Raw genomic sequence first — 21220 nt, forward strand, 5'->3', positions numbered from 1 at the left:
GTTAAACTAAACTGAGCAATAAAGTAAAAGGTTAAGGAATGTTGAATGATGCTAGTGTCAAATGAGCCACAGTAAGTGTAAAGAAAATCTAGTGTTGACCAAGCATCAATATCGATCGAGAAAGATAGTTGATGCCAAGCCAGGAGTTTTATAGTGATCAAGTGCTTAAGTGATGACCACATGTCAAAACTTAGTTATTGTCAAGTAATAGTATTGAGAATGAATTTAAGGAAATTGTAATTCCCAGCCGACTTAGTTGATTTCTTGGGAGATGTAAATTGTGTTGAAGAAAAGATTGATGAGTTGGATCATTAAATTCAAAGTGAGGATTAGGTAAACACCTAATAGATGGAATCCAAAGAAGTTTCTAGAGGATGATCAAGAAGGTGGATAGATACAATGAATCATGTTGAACCTAATTGTAAACGCTAAGCTTTAAGGTGATCATGGAAAATAGAAAAGAAAGAATCACCTGCTTAAAGAGATATAAAGCTAAACTCAAGGAGAAGAGTATGATTGTGAGACACATACAAAAGAAGGTTGATCAAAGATGCACAAGTGCGAATATGAAGCTAAAGTAGATTTATTATGTAGATGTTGCTAATATTAATAAGTGAAGTGTGAGCCAATGGCTTAAGTTTTGTTAGAAGGAAAAGGTTGATTTCTTGAAGTGTTCTCAAGAGAATCAAGAATATAGATTACAGTGGAGGGCTTATCAGTATCAGCGTATGAACCAAATAGTGATATGAACTTACAAAGTGAGTTGTAATCATATAGATCAAGACCCTGCAATTTTCTTTCTAATCATTGTAAACTATTTGTATTGAAATCCTTTTAATAGAGGTTGACCGAACAATCATTTGAAGGACTTAGTAGTTTATGTAAATCCTTTAATAAGGTGAAATTCTAAATGAAATTGTCAAAGTCCTCTAAAAATTCCACTCCTAACAGGGTGATTAAATCCTCTAACTAGGCCACATTTAACAATGTATCTTGTAAACCTTTACAAGGGTTGGCTCCTAATAGAGCTCACTTGAAATGAGTGAAAGAGCAGTGACATGTTGCTGGTGTCCTTTCCCAAATTGGGTTTCCATATAAAATCCTAGTGTCAAATTTGTGTTGAATTCTTTATATGTTTTACAATTTATATTCAACAAAGTATGTTATGTTTGAGATAGTAATTTTATCAATATAATAGAGACCGAGCAACAATAGGATAAGAAAAACAATTTGTGTTTTATGTTTAATTATTAAAATGGTACTTATGGACCTTGAGTAACTGATTCACCCCCCCCCACCCTCCCCACCCCACTTCTAGTTATTCTAAACATTTATAATAGACATGAGCTATAATTATCTTAGCCTTGTTTATTTGATATGGATCATAAAAGAAAGTAGCAAAAATGTCTTTATTATTTTCTACATTGAGAAACCTTGATGTGTTTTTCTTTTAATTATAAAGTATGAAAATTGATAAGATTCAAATTTAATTTTCATTTTTAGTTTTTCGTTCAAGAGGGATATAATAGTGACCACAACATTCTTAAAACCTCTTTTTCTCATCACAAATAGGTTTATATGTGTAACTTATCCTATTTCATTTATTTTTCAACTCATGAACTTATTTAATTGAAGAATCCATGTTATAAACCAAAAATTAAAATCTAAGATTTGAAAATCTGCTCTCTAATGTTGGAGTGGAATAATGGAGTATTTGATTCTTTTCCAAGCAATGATTCATAGGAGGCTAGAATGAGGTTAGTGGACAACAAGGAGGACCAAATAAAAAAATACATTAGGGGCATTTGCCAATGTGAGTTGTCATATTTGTCAATTGGTTATTTCTCTACTCTTTTGACCCCTGAGATTGTAGGGTTAGAGAAATTTGTGGGTCCCCTAGTTCTCATTCAGAAGGTCCCCAACATGACTAAGGTTGGCTCATTGTCCCTAAGGGGAACTAGAAAGCCTTGTTGGGAGTGGTCCCTAAAGTTGAAAAGGGATGAATTTATTTGGCAAATAATGAGGAAGGTGCTTGTGTCCAAATCAAGAATAGATTGTTAGATGGGTAAGTGCACCAAGTTGTGGTGCCAAAAGGGGACTATAAGTGGACATCTTTTTTCTGAAATCAGCAATTTCTGAACATCAGCAAGAATTTGAAGATAGTTACACTCAAAATTTTGAGATATGACAAAAACAAAAGTAGTAGTCCTTTGAATCTAGTTTCTAAACTACTAATTTTTTTTCAAAATGGTTTAGTTTTAGGTCCTCAAAAAAGAGGTCCACAGAAAGTGGTACTATTTATTCTAGAAAAAGCATAACATAGTACAAAGTGTGGCCCCCCTAAAATTTTAACCTTTAAAAAAAAAAAAAATTCTTTAATCGCTCTAATCAAAAGTTACCTAACACTATGTAGTTTATCCTAGAATTTTTGGGTAATTTTATAATGTGTTTTTTTTTAATGAATTTTTTAATTAGACACATCCCAAAAATGTGAAATATCTGTGTGCTCCTGCTAGAAATGATTGAAAACTAATCTAAAATCAAAACTTCTTTTTTTCAAAGTGTGTAGAATGGAGTCTACTTTCTAAAAAATAAAGTTGTCGCAAAATTCAATGAACAAGCTAAAATCTACAACCCGATTAGTTCATGTTAGTTTTTGACAATATATGGACACATATTCAAAAGAAATTATAGATGAAAGGCTTGAAATAGTTCAAATAAAAAATAAATTATATGGTTCTATAGCTAACACAGAGACCTACAATGTCATGTAAACTGATTTATGAATGCTCAACAACGAGGAAACTTGAAGGAGAGTGCACAAGAAAACTCAATCATTTTTTGTCTGTTTGTAGCAAGACACGTCTCAAACTAGTTTATAGACTCCAAACCTTTGGGTCGGATCCCCAAGGAAAAACCAAACTTTAGGCTTGGTAGAATGTAAAGCTTTGAATAGCGTGTGCGCCCTATAGCGCATGCACACTATAGCACACATGCACTATTCAAAGCATTTTAAATTTAAGTCTTAATAGTGCGTGTGCACTTTAGTGCACACACTATTGATACCTAAATAGTGCTTAGAGAGGGAAGGAGAGAGGTAGAGTGAGAGCGAGATAGAGAGGAGAGCAGGGGGATGAGTGTGTGTGTGTGTGTGTGTGTGTGTGTGTGTGTGAGAGAGAGAGAGAGAGAGAGAGAGAGAGAGAGAGAGAGAGAGAGTAGGGGATGGGAGAGAGAGGAAGTGAGAGAGACATAGTATAGGATGGGAGAGAGGAAGTGTGAGAGAGAGTATGGGATGGGAGAGATAGATTGAGAGTAGGGGATGGAAGAGAGAGGAGGTGCAAGAGAGAGAGTAGGGGTGGCAGAGAGAGTATGGGATGGGAGAGAGAGAGATTGAGAGTAAGGGATGGAAGAGAGAGAGTAAGTAGTGGGACAGAGAGAAGAGGATGGGAATGTGTGTGAGAGTATAGGGCATGGGAGAGAGTGTGAGAGAGAGTAGGGGTGGTAGAGAGAGAGTACGGGATGGGAGAGGGGAGAGAGAGAGAGTAGGGAATGGGAGAGAGAGAGGGAGTAGGCGTGGCAAAGAGAGTATGAGATGGGAGAGATAGATTGAGTGTAGAGAATGGGGGGGGAGAGAGAGAGAGAGAGAGAGAGAGAGAGAGAGAGAGAGAGAGAGAGAGAGAGAGAGAGTAGGTAGTGAGAGATGGAGTGGGAGAGGGAGAGCGAGACAAAGAGGAGGATGGGAGTGTGTGTGTGTGTGTGTGTGTGTGTGTGTGTGTGTGTGTGTGTGTGTGTGTGTGTGTGTGCATGTGTGTGTGTGTGTGTGAGAGAGAGAGAGAGAGAGAGAGTAGGGGATTGGAGAGGGGGAGAGGGATGGGTATGGGAGTGTGTGTGTGTGTGAAAGAGAGAGTGGGGAGAGAGAGTAGGTGGTGGGATAGGGAGAGGGAGAGGGGGGATGGGAGTATGTGTAATAGAGAGAGTAGGGCATGAGAGAGTGTGAGAGAAAATAGGGGTGGAAAAGAGAGAGATTAGGGGATGGAAGAGAGAGTAGAGAGGGAGAGAGAGTGAGAGAGAGAGTAGGTGGTGGGAGAGGGAGAGAGAGGGGGGATGGGAATGTGTGTGAGAGATCTAGAGAGCAGGTGATAGGAGAGAGAGAGGGGGGATGCAAGTGTGTGTCTATGAAAGAGACAGAGTAGGGGGTGGGAGAGGGGAGAGAGAGAGAGAAAAGGGGATGCGAGAGAGAATGAGAGAGAGTAGGTTGTGGGAGAGGGAGTGGGAGAGGGAGAGAGGGAGAGAGCTAGGGGATGGGAGTGTTTGTAAGAGAGAGTAGCGGATGGGAGAGAGAGTACAGTATGGGAGAGAGAGTGAGAGTAGGGGATGTGAGAGAGTGTGAGAGTCAGAGAGAGTAGAGGATGAGAGCAAGAGAGAGTAGGTGGTGGGAGAGAGAGAGAGAGAGAGAGAGAGAGAGTAGGGGATGGGAGAGGGGAGAGAGAGTGGAGGATGGGAGTGTGTGTGTGTGTGTGTGTGTGTGTGTGTGTGTGAAAGAGAGAGAGTAGGGGGAGGGAGATGGGAGAAAGAGAGAGTAGCCCGAGAGATGTAGAGAAAGTGGGAATGGGAATGTGTTTAAGAGAGAGAGTAGGAGATGGGAGAGAGTGTGAGAATGTGAGAGAGAGTAGGGGGTAGCAAAGAGAGAGTAGAGAGGCATAGAGTGCGAGTGAGAGAGAGAGAGAGAGAGAGAGAGAGAGAAAGAGAGTAGGCAGTGGGAGAGGGAGAGGGAGAGGGAGAGTGAGTGAGAGAAAGAGTAGAGGATGAGAGAGGAGAGAGAGAGAAAGAGAGGGGGATGGGTGTGTGTGTGAAAGAGAGAGAGTAGGGGATGAGAGAGGGGAGAGAGAGTAGGTAGTGGGAGAGGGAGTGGGAGAGGGAGAGAGAGGGGGGATGAGAGTGGGTGTAAGAGAGAGAGTAGGGGATGAGAGAAAGTGTGAAAGTGTGAGAGAGTAGGGGCGACAAAGAGAGTAGGTGATGGGAGAGAGAGAGAGACAGTAGGTAGTGGGAGAGGGAGTGGGAGAGGGATAAGGAGAGGGGGGATGGGAGAGGAGAGAGAGGGGGGATGGGAGTGTGTGGGTGTGTCAAAGAGAGAGAGTAGGGGATGGGAGAGAGAGTAGGTGGTGGGAGAGGGAGTGGAAGAGGGAGAGAGGAGAGGGTGGGATGGGAATGTGTGTAAAAGAGAGAGTAGGGGATGGGAGAGAGTGTAAGAGTGTGTGAGAGAGAGAGTATGAGATGGGAGAGAGAGAGTGAGAGTATGGGGTGGGAGAGAGTGTGAGAGAGGGTAGGGGATGGGGGAGAGAGTGAGAGTAGCGGATGGTAGAGAGAGAGTAGAGAGGGAGAGAGAGTGAGAGAGAGAGATAGTAGGTGGTGGGAGAGGGAGTCGGAGAGGGAGAGAGAGGGGGGATGGGAGTGTGTATGAGAGATCTAGAGAGTAGGGGATGGGAGAGGAGAGAGGGGGGGGATGGGAGTGTGTGTGTGTGTGTGTGTGTGTGAAAGAGAGAGAGTAGGGGATGGGAGAGGGGAGAGAGAGTAGTGGATGGGAGAGGGAGAGAGGGGGATGGGAGTGTGTGTAAGAGAGAGAGTAGGGGATGGGTGAGAGTGTGAGAGAGAGAGTAGGGGGTGGAAAAGAGAGAACAAGATGGGGAGAGAGAGAGAGAGAGAGAGAGAGAGAGAGAGAGAGAGAGAGAGTAGGTGGTGGGAGAGGGAGTGGGAGAGGGAGCACGCAAGAGAGAGAGAGAGGAGGATGAGAGAGTGTGAGAGAGAGTAGGGGATGGGAGAGGGGGGGGAGAGACTAGGTAGTGGGAGAGGGAGAACAAGAGAGAGTAGGGAATGGGAGAGGAGAGAGAGAATAGGGGATGGAAGAGGAGAGGGAGAGTGAGAAAGAGTAGGAGATGGGAGAGGAGACAAAGTAGGCAGTGGGAGAGGGAGTTGGAGAGGGAGAGTGAGAGAGAGAGTAGCAAATGGGAGAGAGAGAGAGAGAGAGAGAGAGAGAGAGAGTAGGTGGTGGGAGAGGGAGAGTCAGAGAGAAAGTAGGGGATGGAAGAGGAGAGAGAGAAAGAGAGAGAGAGTAGGGGATGGCAGAGGAGAGAGAGTGGGAGAGTAGGGGATGGGAGAAGAGGGAGAGTGAGAGAGTAGGGGATGGGAGAGAGAGAGTGAGAGAGAGTAGGCAATGGGAGAGGGAATAGGAGAGGGAGAGCGAGAGAGAGAGAGAGAGAGTATGGGATGGGGTATGGTGGCCTAGTGAGAGATTTATTTTCACATAGTGCGTACGCACTATAGTGTGTATGTGCTTTATAATTTGTATGCACTATAATGCATACGCACTATGTGAAATCACCAAAAAATGATCATAAAGCAAGTTCGGGCCCCTACTAATCCATATTCTACTTTTTTTCTATTATGCATTATGTTGCTCCAACAAAAAACACAGGTTTCAAGCCTTTGGAAGTTAGAAAACACTATTTGAAGACTTTTTGAAGCTAGCAAACACCAAATTGGAAAGACAAAGAGGAAGAATTGGAAAGACAAATAGAATAGATGAGACTCTTATGCTCAAGAAGACAATTGAATTATGAAGCTACACCATCTTCTAATGTTGTAGTCATATCATCCTCTCATGTTGAACAGATGATAATTTGTAGATCTGACAATGTACAAACTCCATCATGTCATGTTGAAGGCACAATATCAACATATCAAGTAGGTGATATTCCATCTTATTGCCAAGGCACATCATCTTTAGTTTAAGGTACACAAAACACTCAACCTTATGCTAATGTTCAAAATGTTGAGGGAATGGAAGAGATTATAACACCTTCTGGAATTCATTTTAGAAGATCAAAATATTTGATTGATATTGATACTAACATTTTGAAATCAATGCCTGAAAAGATTAGCAAGCATACTTTTCAAAGAAAAGTTAATCATATGAGGAGATTATTCTTTGACGAATTAAATATTATAAGTTAATGCCAATTTTTTTTTTAAATGATGAGGAATTTGAAATTTAGGCCTATCATTAAGATTCTTGGGGTAAAAATGATGGACGAATCAAATGAATTTTTTTTTGTAAAGAATCTAATGAGTGCTTATGACAAGGTGGGTTCTAAATCATACACCAAAGATAGTAATATAACAAGACAAGTACTTACATCGACAATAGTAAGTAGCCAATGAAGAAAGCTCAACTCATGAGAAAGACAAGAAAAACATTGAAAATTGGTAGAGGTACTCTAAGGAGAGTCATGCTAAGGTGTGAGAGATTGGAACAACCAACAAAAACTGAGTTATGGATATTTAGCAGTAGACTACTGTAAAAGGATACAAAAATTAGTGAAGCTTTGAAATCATTAATTGAAGATTTTTGGAAAAATAACACATGTTTCTCCTAATCAAAGATATGTTGTAAGAAGGAGGATTGGTAGCCAAAATCGCAACTCACATGAAAAAAAATTTTGGACTCAACTCAAACACAATTTTTTGCAAAATTTATTGGTATGTATCCTCAAATTCAAATAAGTCAAATATATTTTGAGATGGGTAAACTTTTTTATGTGAAAATAAATCACACACACACGACTTATTGTTGTAAAATATATATTGAATTTTCTAACCATTTTGATGTTTTTAGGCATATATGTGTATTTTTGCATTCTAAGTTCATTTTGTAGGATTGTAACATGAATGAGCCACCAAGATCTTCAAGGGAATTCATATCCAACATTTTATGTGAAATAGGAGATGGCCAACAATTTTACAAGACATCATGCTTGGATGATACATGCTTATTTTGTGGTTCTTTGCAACTTTTATCAACTTGTGAATATATGAATAGTACACATACAATTGGAAATGAAATAGTAGATTATGGAAAATTTAAGACAGTGACATATGCTCTAAAAGATCAGAAATAGAGTAAAAGATGTGATTTAGTCATTGAAAAGACTCCAGTGTATGAGTTCATGAAGATTTTTTGTGAATATTATTTACAAGTATGCAAAGCATACACATAGAGCTCAATGGCTAGATTTTTAATTCAAGTTGTGCAAGGATACATTTCCACTAGATACCATTATTTTGGTTGTAGACTTCACAGAGAACTACACACTAAAATCACAAAATGAACTGTAAAAAAAGTATTATACTTCTCAATAGATTTCCATATTTGTTCATATAACATTCATGCATTCACCTACATGTATAGAGGATGATAGGAATATTTTTAGGGAGTACCATTTTACATCAATGATGATCGATCACATTCTATGAAGTTTGTACATCATTGTTTTCAACTATTTTATGGAGATTTGGCTAACAAGGGCATAACATATCATCAAGACATTATTTGGTTAGACAATTGCATATCTCAATTCAAGAATGTATAGGTTGTGTAGAATTCAATATATGTGGAATTTCACAGAGGCTGATCATGAAAAAGGAGAACACAATGGTGCAGGCACATGCATCAAAAGAGCCTTAGGTCATAAAGAACTAAAGTAAAAAGATGGAGCAATATTGATAGATGAAAAATCCATCATCCAGTGGTGTAACGCTACAATGGGTCCAGGTAAGGAAGGTGAGTCTACGGTTCATATTTTTTTTTGGTTGATAGATAATACTAACATTGCACCATATGGAGATTGTTGCACACTAACAAGATCAAGTGAGTTGCACTCTTTTAGAAGCTCTAATGTAGGTTCATGGAGTATCAACACATGAAAAATGGCATGCTATTGTCTATCATGTGCAGAGAAAAATTGGGATGACTGTGAGTTAACTAAATGGGTGGACAAATGGTATATATCGGTTTTGGATCCTATTGACACCTATCATCCCCCACAAGCACTAAAAATGGTATAGATGGATTTTTCTATTGACTTTGACCACTTGTCTAATCTAGTGCAACCTAATAACATATATATTTATATATCTTTGTAATTTCAATATGTAACTTTATAACTTTTACCTAAGTATTTTTTAAATTAATGACCACATTTTGTACATTTATCACTATAGGCCATGTTTTTGATGTTATTGCACCTGAAGACAATCAAGAAGGGATAGATTATTATTTGTGTCATTGTGTCCAAGCCAAAGAAAAAATTGGATCACTCAATTATAGATGGTGGAGGTTTAGGGTGTGGTGGTTGTAACCAGCACATGGCTTAGATGATATTCTATGAAGAACCCTAACTTGTGGTTATTCAAGGATTAGAAAATAGAGAGAAAGATTCCTCATTTCGCACCTTGTTGTCGCATCAAATGTCCACTTGATAAAATATGGTGGAAAACCACATAATAAGATTCTTTGGAAAGTTTGCAAGTCAAACCATGAGGCAATATTTGAGACATTAAAATGTAGAGAAGATCCAATTGGTTCATTAGATTGAATAGGCAGAGAAGGAGAAAGAGAAAGAGTGGTCAATCGGATCCTTGGTGTCATTATAAGCTAGGATACCAAATTGAGCCAAAGGTTAAATTTGAGGAATTTGAGTTATTTTGTATGCAATAAGGAGTTTGTAGGTCTTTAGATATATTTAAATACTCTAGGGTCTTTGGGAAAAGATTTACGTATCTAGGAGGTGATTAAAGAAAAAATGCCAATGTTGTCATGCAAAAGAAACTCAAAATGACAACTGTTCTTTCTAAATAATTGAAAAAGAATTTGAACATTGGCATAACCATTTGAATGATGGTTATGACCTTTGGAGGCAAGGAATACATGTTTAAAAATGTTGTGCATGGAGAGGATGACATAGTTATATGTTAGCATACCATAGTTGTAAATGGAGTTGTAGGAAGGAGAGGAAGAGTTCCATGGGGTTGAGTTGATTCTACGAATCTAGCCTAATTAGGCCTATTAGGTTTGTGGACTAAAGTAGAGTTTGGGTATGCTGGAATGGATTCAACCCTTGATCCTTTGGAGTCTTCAAGAACTAGGTAAAAGGTATTTGAAAAGGTGATAAGTTGGCCTTGTCCTTTGGAAAGTTTACAAGTTTGCCAAGGAAAACTAAATTTTGACCTACTAGGATTTCTAGGCCTAAGTTAGGGATATTGATCCTTTGAAGGTGTTCTAGCCTTGAAAGTGCATGAATCCTAGTGGTTTAGTCCTAGAAATGTTGAATCAAGTCTAAGTTTGAAGTCCTGAAACCTTTATACTTGTTTTACCTTAATTGGCCTAGTTGAGGGCAACTGTCCCTAAAGCCATATTTTGATCCAAGTTTGCCAAGAGCCCTAGGAAAAGGGAAGGACATTACGAGAGTGGATTCCACTTGGATAAGTAAAGGTCAGCATTTGGCAAAGGCTAGTAACCAAGACATCATCTTGAAGTGGGTTCGGGTACCCTTAGAGGTTTAAGCATCAAGTGGCAAAAGTAGGTTGTGTGCTCTGCATCAATAAGGGTCATTAGACCTAGGTGTGATAGCTAGGGTGTAGGAACTCACAATGTATTTGGAAGATTAACTAATTGGCCTAAAATTCAAGGCATACATTACCATAGGGCAATGAGCAACTTAAGGGATAAGTCTCTAGCTTAGGGAAGGGTCCCTAGTATGGAATTGCTAAGGGATAGCCCATTTAACAAGTTGAAAGTGTTAGAAATTATTTTACATATAGTAGAAGTTTGAATTATATAGGTAAGGATAGAAAAGAGTAAAGAACATATTGTTTCATCTTAAATAATGAAGTATATTGAGATTTGACTTTCTTTAAAAGGGTTCAAAGTTATATTGAAGGTCATCATCAACATTATTTTTGTTCAACAAAACCTTTCAATATGTTGCTCTTGATTTTTGTTTGGTAAGAATTAAGTATAAATCTACACAAAAATCCATTTTCATTGTGGCTCATGTCTCTTAGTGGTGCAGGAGAACTCTCATTTGGAATGATGAAATAAGGGTGTTTGGGCCTCTTAGGTTCACCTTTAACCCTTTTGTGTGGCCCATTAGCAATTTGGGTATATTATGAACTCATTGCTCAATCTGGTCACAAGGGAAAAATTTATGTAATTTGAATGCATAGACTTATATTCTAAGGTCTAGTAGTTGTGTTGGGTCAATCTAGACTCATTTGAATGGTTAAAATCATTAAAAGTGCAAAAGTTGCTATGCAACTTTGCAACCTTTTGTATAACTAAGCAAAAATACTTCTAATCTTTCCTCCAACAGTCAAAATATTTCAAATATGGTTGGATCAGTTGGGGAAGACGTTCATATATCCATTTTAGGTGGATGGAAGGTACAATGTACGTTTTTGGCATTGAAATCAATAAAAAGAACCTTGTTTTTTGCATTCTAGATTTTTTTTGCATGGTATAGTCATGTATAGATGTCTATAGATTTGTGCTTGGTATGGTTGGATAGATATTTGAATCACCTTTCTAATGCAATTGGTTTGAAGTCTTCAAACACTGTAGAACTTAATTTATTCCTATTTTAGTGCTAACAGCCTGAAATTCAAGTGTTTCAAGGATTTTGATTGAAATCAAGATATAATGTGAAATTCCACCATAGGAAAATTATGACCTTTGGTGAAATCCATTTATTTTTAATGCACTTTAAGATGCTTTTGGTTTTAGGTGATAAGATGCAGGAAGAAAGAAGAAACATGATGCCCTAGAAGCATTTACCTTGTATGCATCAATACACAAACCTACTATCCCCGCATTTTAAGGCCTCATAACTCCATATTATGGTCTGTAACTTAGTAATCAACATATTTTTAATCATTCCTCAACATCTCCAATTGGTCTCATGTTTTTATCATGTGTTTAAATGGTACCACCTTTGTAAATGTGGCCTAATTAACCCTTGTGTCTAAATGTTATCCCCGCAGGTTTTGACAATTTGCTAGCTAATGGGATCTCTCCACTTTGGAATCTAATAGTACATCAGAAATAGGATGTAATCTTGGTGTTAGTCTTTTATTTTCATGCTAAGTGTACAAGTTCTAGACCTAAGTCAAATTCCTTGGGCTACTAGGAATCCAAGAGGTTAATGAAGGAACTATGTCCTTTTCTTAGTTTGGGGTCTTCAATTCTAGTCGATATGCCTATTCTGATGGAAGAATATCATTTCTTGAGTCTAAGTTCTTGGTTCCATGTCTAGTGTAGGTTTCTTGTATTAAGTAATATTTGTTGACAAGGTGCAAGTGTGGGGTCTTGAGCCTTGTTTGGGTTGTCAAACCTTGTTAGGTTGTACTCTCCCAATCTACCTTGTTAGTACCCTGCCACTTGCATCACTTAGGCCCTTTTTTTATGTCTTTGAATTCCCTTGCATTATCCTCATAGTTACTAGTGTATAGGTTGATATTTGAATCTCAATATGTGAATAGTTTGTCTTAGTTCTCATATGTAGTCAAGGTCCTTGACATCAATTAAAAGTCATAAGTTAGATGCATTTATAAAATAAAATTGGGTCTCACAAACTTGATTGCAAGTTTTCTCATGCCTAAGTGGTTGGCATGCCTTAAGACCCAACCAATAAGTCGTCCTTCTATGTTGATAGGCACATATTGTAATCAAGTCTCTAGGAATTGATTGTGAGCTCTTTAAGCATATTCATATGTCATTGGGTTAAGTCTTGCATCCCTACAATCTAGTCTTGAAGACCTAATTACATGTCACCCTCTTAACACAATCATAGTTAAGTATTTGAGACTTGACTACGTATCAACATTTATTGAACTTACAACTTGTAATGTAGCTCTAGGACCCAATTACATATTGTATCTCTTCTACACTTTCAATCAAGTCTTTAGGGTATGATTACATATCTTCTTTATAGAAACTTGTAGGCAAAGTGATGCAGAGCAAGATGGGCCCTTCCAAGTTCTATGAGAAAATACTCCAAACAATGTGTTTTCCCAAAAGTTTCTGAATGCAACCTTAAGGCTTAAGTTTCCCAAATCATATAAATGACTTATCCAAAGACTTCTTAGTAATATAATGGTTTTGAGTACCGTAATACACCACAAATAACTAGTTTACCAAATACCAAGAGCCTATCTCTAAGGTAAACCAATCATCCTAGCCTACTAGGCCTACATGCCCCAATTAGCCCTCAAATGTTGTCCTCTTGCATTTTCCTCCACATTTTTCGATAACATCAAGAAAATAAATTGAAGATTAAGATACAAATTTGGCTTCTTTATAACATATCAAAAGATGAGGTATGGTTGTTTTGGACCAAGTCTCTGTTGTTACACTATGGCCCACTTTTTAGGCATAAAATCCCCTCCATTTACAAAGGAACTATATGGAATAATTATCCCCCAACAATACAACTTGGTAAAATATCTTTATATGATCCTAAAGTGGGTATTCTGCAATTGGATTGAACCCATCAACTCTCTATATGTGCCTTTTATGAAACCCTCACCAAACAAGGCCAAAAACTAGGGCCTCTTCAAATTTGACCAAGAAATCACTTCCAGGACTTGTTAGTTGATCCTACACCATGTTTATGATTATTAAATGTGACTATTTTACATAAAACCGTGACCTCCTTTAGGAAGATCTCCTATTGCTATACTTATGGCATCAAATTTAATGCATTTTCATGCACCCAAGCACTCCAAAATTGTCCAGTTGGATGATCATCTACATCCTCTAACTTTTCCTTGCATTATTATGCATAATTACATATGATACATGTTAATAATCTATCCCCAAGTCACAATTAGAATAGAAAGGGGATGGTTACATCATTTTTCTTGAAGGAAATTGGTGTAGGGCACCAAAGAAAATGGATCGTGGTCCTAGCTTTGGATTTAGAACATTAATAAGAATGTTGTAATAAGACCAAAATGTAAGGTTAATTGGGCTCTAGGTGTCATTATAAGCCAGAGTACCGAATTGTACCAATGGGTCAAAAATAATCAATTTTGGTGGTTTTAAATGAAAATAGGACTTTTGTGATCCTTAGAAGGTTTTAATTGTCCTTAGAGTCATTTGGTCAAGTCCTAGTTGTATAGAAAGTTAGTTGTCAAAAATTGTCAAAAATTGCAAAAATTGTCAAGCAAAATTGCAAAAATGCTGACAACTTTGCAATATGGTTGCAAAAATGGTTGCACATTGGCATAACCATTTGAAATATGGTTATTACCATTGAAGACATAGAGGACATGGTTAAATATTTTTACATGGAGAGGACAACATGATTGTATGGACTGGTGAACATTTGCATGAATAAAACTCTAATTTTCTACCATTTTCACTATTTTTCTATGTTGTATGGATATGTATGGATTGGGATAAGGGATCAATTGACATGGTTGGATAGCCTAATTAACTAGGCTTCATTTTCATTTAGTTTGAAGGATTTATCTTTCCATTTGTTCAAGTTATTTCATTTTTTGTTCAAGTTGCTTGTTTGAGGCTGAATTTGAGGGTTTTGGAAAACATGTGCCTCTAACTTGCAATCCCACAATTGGAATTTAATGCCACTTGGAGGGATGAAAGTTATGGGAGTGTACTTTGATGTGGTAGAGTGTAAGGCCTGGAGGAGAAGGTTTCGTATTTTTACCAGCCAGTCCTAGGCTTCACATCCCTATGTGTTTAGCCCAGATTTGTAGGAGAAGTGGTGATTAGACTTCCAAACCAACTGATCTAACCTAAGAAAAGGGTGAAATGGAAATGTGGCATGGGCAGGAAGAGTTCCATGTATTTTTTCTAGTTCTATGAACCCATATCAAAATGCTTGCTTTGGAAAGCCAACCTAATTAGGCCTATTACGTCTATGAACCAAGTGAGAGTTAGAACATGCTTGAGTAGGTTTAGCCCTAGATATTTTGGAGTCTTCAAGAACCTGATAAAGGGTATTTAAAAAGGTAATTTTTTTGATACCTCATTTAGAAAGTTTCGAAGTTAGTTATAGAAAACTAAAAATTGACCTAATAAGATTTCTAGGCTTGATTTTGGGAATTTGGTCTTTTGGGGGTGTTAGAACCCTAAAAGTGCATGAATATAAATGGTATGAGCCTATTGATGTTGATCCTAGCCTAAGTTTGGAGTTTGGAAACAAGATTTCACATTTTCCCTTATTTGGCCTAGTTGAGGGCTAGTATCCCTAAAACCTATAATTAATCCAAGTTTGCTAAGATCCCTAGAGAAGGGAAAAGACCTTAGAAAAGTGGAGTCCACTTGGAGAGATAGTGGTCAGAATTTGGTAAAGGTTGGTAAGCCTAATTGACATCTTGCAGTGGGTTGGGTGCTACTAGGCACTTAGAAAGCTTTTGGTGAAAGAAGGTTGTAACTTGTAAGCTTTGCATTAGAAGCAATTTGAAAATGACTATCTACAACACTTCACCTAAAACAATGAAAACTTCAAATTGGGCCTAGGTGTATTAGTATGGGTATTGGATGCCATTTATTGCAAACTTGCAAACATGAAGAGTTTTATTTTTGCATTTCACCGATCTCATTGTGTCCATGGTCATTGTTCTCTTTTCATTCATGTTTGGGGGTATGTTCTTGGTGTAGAGCACCAAGGCACTTGGTTTATATTTTGGTTTTCATGTTTTTATTACCTACTTAGGCTATAATAAACAACCCTTGGACGAGAAGTCCATGGTTGTCAAAGAAAGACACGATTTTGTATGCTGAAGACACTTTATGCAATTTATAAGCACAAGTTGCTCATTAGGAATTTTTTTGATTTTTAATGTTTTTGGTCAAGAAATCCTAGGACTAAGTTTTTTTTAGTTGGTTGTAGGTATGTTGGAACCTTTTCCAAGTCCTAGAAGTGGAATCAAGTGAAAAATATAAAAATTGCACTTTTTGTGCAAAGTTGCATCATTGAAAGTTGTGAAAGTTGCTCAAATTTTCAACTTAATAGAAAAAGGGTTATAAATATTAAAATATTGATTCTAACCATTAAAATATACATAGGAGATATATATACCTTATTTGTGAGGTCTGGAGAGCAATAATATATGGATTGGAAGAAGTTGCAAATAAAGAAATTCAATTTTCAAGTCATTTTTATTTTTGTTTGCACACTGCATGAAATGTATGGACTTTTAGACTAGATTTGATGGATTTTTGAGATAGATATTTGAATCAAATTTCTTTTTCTTCTAGTCTCATTGTTCTACATGTTTTCTAACTCAAGTTATTGCATTTTTAGTGAAACTAGGTTTTTAGGACAACATTTTGGTGCACACAACAAAATGGGCCTCTAACTGCAATTTCCTTGGTTGAAATTTCATGCCCACTTGGGAAATGGTAGCTAGTAGGGTCCTTTTTAAGATTCCAAGGTTTCATGACTGGAGGATGTGTTTTGTAATTTTTCCAATCAAGCCCTATGTCAAGTACCATGAAGGATTTAACCTCTTGTAGCGTGTTGATTTGTGAACGAAAGGAGTTTGGGAATTGGTGAAGGGCTCAAAATTTGGAAATAAGTTATTTTAGTGTTTCCAAACCTTCTTGAGTATTTAGTTTATTTCCATGACCCTATTTCATACTGGTTTCTTTGTAAACCAGTCATCTACTTGACTGGGACATATTTGGGAACTAACAATCTCTATTTAAGCTAAAGTCTCCATTTAAAGGTGGCAATGAGGTTTTTTTTTTTTGTTTAAGATCATTTATATATTTTGATGAGAAATTTGATGGATGATGCCCAACTTGAGTATCCTAGCTTCCCAAGTCCTATAAATGCAAAGTTGCAATGTTGCTCAAAAAGTTGCTTGAGCAACTTTTGCAATTTTTGCTAAAAAGTTGCAAATGGAAGTTTGGGAAGTTGTAACTATCCATGGTCAGGTATATGAGAATGGGAAACATATTTTTAAGGTTAGAAGGTTTCTAGTTAGATTTTCATTTTTAAGCAACTTTTACAACTTTTACAATTTTGCACAAAAAGTGCAACTAATGCAAAGTTCACTAGATTTCACTTCTAGGACTTGTAAAAGGTTCCAAACTATTAAAAAACAACTAAGAATTTATAATCCTGAGTTATGTTGACCAAAATCTCAAAAAGACTCAATTTAACCTAATTAGCAACTTTTGCTTATATCTTGCACAAAGTGGCCTACGCATGCATATCTTGCTCATATCTCTCTCACTGTTCATTGTGGGATTGAATTGTCTATTTTGTTAGCTTCAAGTGGTAAAGTAAAATCTAGCCTCAATATCATCCTATCCTGTTGAGTGCTTGAACGTTCTCAGACACGTCAAACCGAAACATCGCTAAGGGTTACTAAATGCCATAGGGCAATGATCTTTGATCTGGCATATCTCGAAGCTCATGCAAGGCATAGATGTGATTCTAGGCACTATAGGACTGTGTTATAGAGACCTACAATAACCTCTCTCACTTTTTGAATATCTTACTCCATTTTGAATTTGCGATGCCATCTCGGGTGATGTTGAAACTTGTAGTGTTGGCCAATACAAAGTTTCCAACTACCAAATCTCCCTCATTGTTCATCATGGGATCAAATTGTCCATTCCATTAGCTCCAGGTGGCTAGGTAAACCCTAGTCCCAAGCTTGTCTAGTCTTGTTTAGCACTCGAACATTCTCGGGCACACTGAATTGAAACATCCCTAATGGTCACTAAATGCCATAGGGCAGCGATTTTTGATCGGGCATATCTCGGAGCTCATGCAAGGTATGGATGCAATTCTAGGTGCTATAAGACCATGTTGTGGAAACCTACAATAACCACTCTCACTTTTTGTAAATCTTACTCCATTTTGATTTTGTGATGCCATCTCAAGTGATGCTAAAACTTGTAGTGTTGGCTAGTACAAAGTTGCCAACTAGAAAATCTCCCTCACTATTCATCGTGCGATCGAACTATCTATTCTATTAGCTCTAGATGGCCAAGTAAACCCTAGCCCCAAGCTTTTCTGGTCCCATTGAGCACTCGAACATTCTTGAGCATGCTGAACCGAAATATCCTTAAGGCTCATCAAATGCTATAGGGCAGAGATCTTTGATGGCGCATATCTTAGACCTTGTGTGAGGTATGAATGTGATTCTAGATCATATAGGACCATTTTGTAGAGACCTAGAATAACTTCTCTCACTTTTTGGAGATCTTACTCCATTTTGATTTTGTGATGCCATCTCAGGTGATGTTGAAACTCATAGTGTTGGCTAGTACAAAGTGCCAACTACCAAATCTCCCTCATCGTTTGTCATGGGATCAAAATATCTATTCTATTAACTTTGTGTGGCCAAGTAAACCCTAGCCCCAAGCTCATCCCATCCTATTGAGGGCTTGAACATTCTTGGGCATGCCAAATCAAAATGTCCCTAAGGGTTACTAAATGCGTTAGGGTAGCAATCTTTGATGGGGCATATCTCAGACCTCGTGTAAAGTATGGATATGATTCTAAGTGTGATAGGACCATATTGTAGAGACCTACAATAACCTCTCTCACTTTTTGGAGATCTTACTCCATTTTTATTTTGCGATGCCATCTCAGGTGTTGTTGAAACTCATACTGTTGGCTAGTACAAAGTTGCCAACTGCCAAATCTCCCTCACCATTCGTCATGGGATCAAACTATTTGTTCCATTAGCTTTGGTTGGCCAAGTAAAGCCTAGCCCTAGGATTGTCCCATCCTATTGAGTGCTTGACCATTCTTGGGCATGCCAAATCGAAATGCCCTATGGGTCACTAAATTCCATAAGGCAATGATCTTTGATGAGGCATATCTCAGAGCTCGTGCGAGTTATGGATGTGATTTCAAGTGCTATAGGAACATGTTGTGGAGACCTACAATAAAATCTCTCTCTTTTTGCAGATATTACTCTATTTTTATTTTGTGATGTCATCTCAAGTGATGCTGAAACTCATAGTCTTGGCTAGTACAAAGTTGCCAACTACCAAATCTCCCTCACTGTTCATTGTGGGATCAAACTATCTATTTTTTTTAGCTCTAGGTGGCTAGGTAAACCCTATCCCCAAGCTTATACCATCCCATTAAGTGCTCTAATATTCTCGGGCATGCCAAACCGAAACATCCCTAAGGGTCACTAAATGCCATAGGGTAACTATCATTGATGGTGCATATCTCAGAACTCATGTGAGGTATGGATGTGATTCTAGGTGCTATAAGACCATGTTGTGGAGACCTGCAATAACCTCTCTCACTTTTTGGTGATCTTACTCCATTTTGATTTCATGATGCCATCTCCGGTGATGCTGAAACTTGTAGTGTTGGCCAATACAAAGTTTCCAACTGCCAAATCTCTCTCACCTTTCATTATGGGATTGAATTGTCTATTCAGTTAGCTCTTGGTGGCTAGGTAAACACTAGTCCCATGCTCACCCTATCCCATTGAGCATTCAAAAATTCTCACACACGCTGAACCAAATCATCCCTAAGAGTCACTAAATGCCCTAGGGCAGCGATCTTTAACTATGGCAATGGGATATGTCATCTCATCCAATGATGGAGACTTGTGATAGAAGGTAAAGGGGTGATCATACACATAATTTTGAATATGTTATTTTTTTATGGTAATAAGTTAATCCTTTCTTGTAAGGTCAAGGAACTTGAGGTCACCTATAAACCCAAATTGTCTTAGTCCTAACGATTTTCATTTTTTTTTGTTTTGTTAATAAGTTGACTCAATAAGTGTTTTGAGAGTCATTACACCTTATATAGCTGCATGTTATCACTAAATGGAGTTAGTGGAAGATGTTAATGATCTTCTTGGTTGTCTTAATAGTCATTTCATGGGTTTGAAACATAACCACTTCCCTTTGTGAAGAATTGTCCAAAAATCAACAAATTACATGTTGGAAGATTGTTTTCACTCATAGGATGTTGAAGAATCTCTTGGAAGGTGGTGTAGGAGCACACTTTCAAGGATCCCACCATATAATTTTTGGTGTGATGAACTTCTTTGAAGAAGTATGTGAATACAATAAGGGCATTTAGCTCATGCTTGTGTGTCCAAGCTAGGATAGGTCTTAAAGTTTTCTCTTTGGTCTCTGTTGAGAATGGTACTTTGACTTTGGGTTGATATCCTTCTTAGATATTTATTGGGGGAAGGTTGATTTAGGATTTTTTATTTCATTTTAGGCATGGGTGTGGATTAAAAGAACCTTCCAAGGTGGACTACTTGTTTAGAAGACCAAAGTGCATGAACAATGCAATGTTATGTAAATCTGCCACCTTATGGAAGGGATGTTATTATGAATTTGGGATTCTTAGGTGAAGCAAGATAGTGAAATTTTCACTCCCAAGGATGTGTTGGGAAGGTATAGTATGGTCTTGAAATGTGAGTCAAAACAAGACTACCCGAGCAATAAAAATTGCCCCAAAAGTGCTTGCAATTTTAAAAAGTTGCTGAGCAACTTTTTCCAATTGTTGCTAAAAGACCTACATTGTAAATAAGCTCTGAAAATGCCCTAAAACTTATCTCTAACCTAAGGAACAACCTATTTTTTCTTGGAGGAACTATAGTCAAGGGTTGGCAACTCATTTCTTGTATGAATTCGTATTGTTGGAATGTATGTAGCAAACTGTGACTTTTTTAGCATAGATTTTACTGGTTTCTAATCTTGTTACTAGTTTTTAATCTTTTTTTGAGGAAAATCACGTGGCTATTATCATTTTTTTGCATTTTTTAGCTGTCTTATTGTTTTTTTTCCACTTTCTGTGCATTAGTTATAGTTTGTGACCAAATTTTGAAGGGTTTTGTAAATTTTTTCAAAGATACCTATTTGCTACCAGTTTTGGAGTTGTATATCATGAAAGGGCTATAAGTCTTGTCTCCATCATGGAAATTCCATGGTCTTCTAGATTTCAAGGCTAAAAACCTTAATGTATTATATTATGCAAGCAAGGGCTCTGAAAGTGAGTGCAAAGAATTTTTTGACCAAGCCCTAGGTGAGCTAGGCAATGCTTGGCTAGGGACTGTCAGCAAAGAAAGAGCTCTCGAGAGCAAAGCTTGAAGAATGAAGACTTTCCCTTCTAAGAGATTCAAGAGGGATATGAGGAGGTTATAACTTGTGGAGGAGGAGTCTTGGTGAAGTGTGGAAGGTGTCTTAAAAGTGGGGACAATAGGCAGCCATGAAAACCCTACCAAACCCTTAATTTTACTATTTTTGTTGTACGGCATGTAGGCACCCTAGGACCCTAAAAATCTTTGAGAATGGGTCCTATGTATCAATTGTTCTTATGGCTAGAGGTGTTGAAACTCTAGGACAAAGGAGCTA

This window comes from Cupressus sempervirens, chromosome 10, assembly GCF_028749045.1.
Source record: "Cupressus sempervirens isolate cs-2001-9-10 chromosome 10, ASM2874904v1, whole genome shotgun sequence".
Classification (NCBI taxonomy): domain Eukaryota; kingdom Viridiplantae; phylum Streptophyta; class Pinopsida; order Cupressales; family Cupressaceae; genus Cupressus; species Cupressus sempervirens.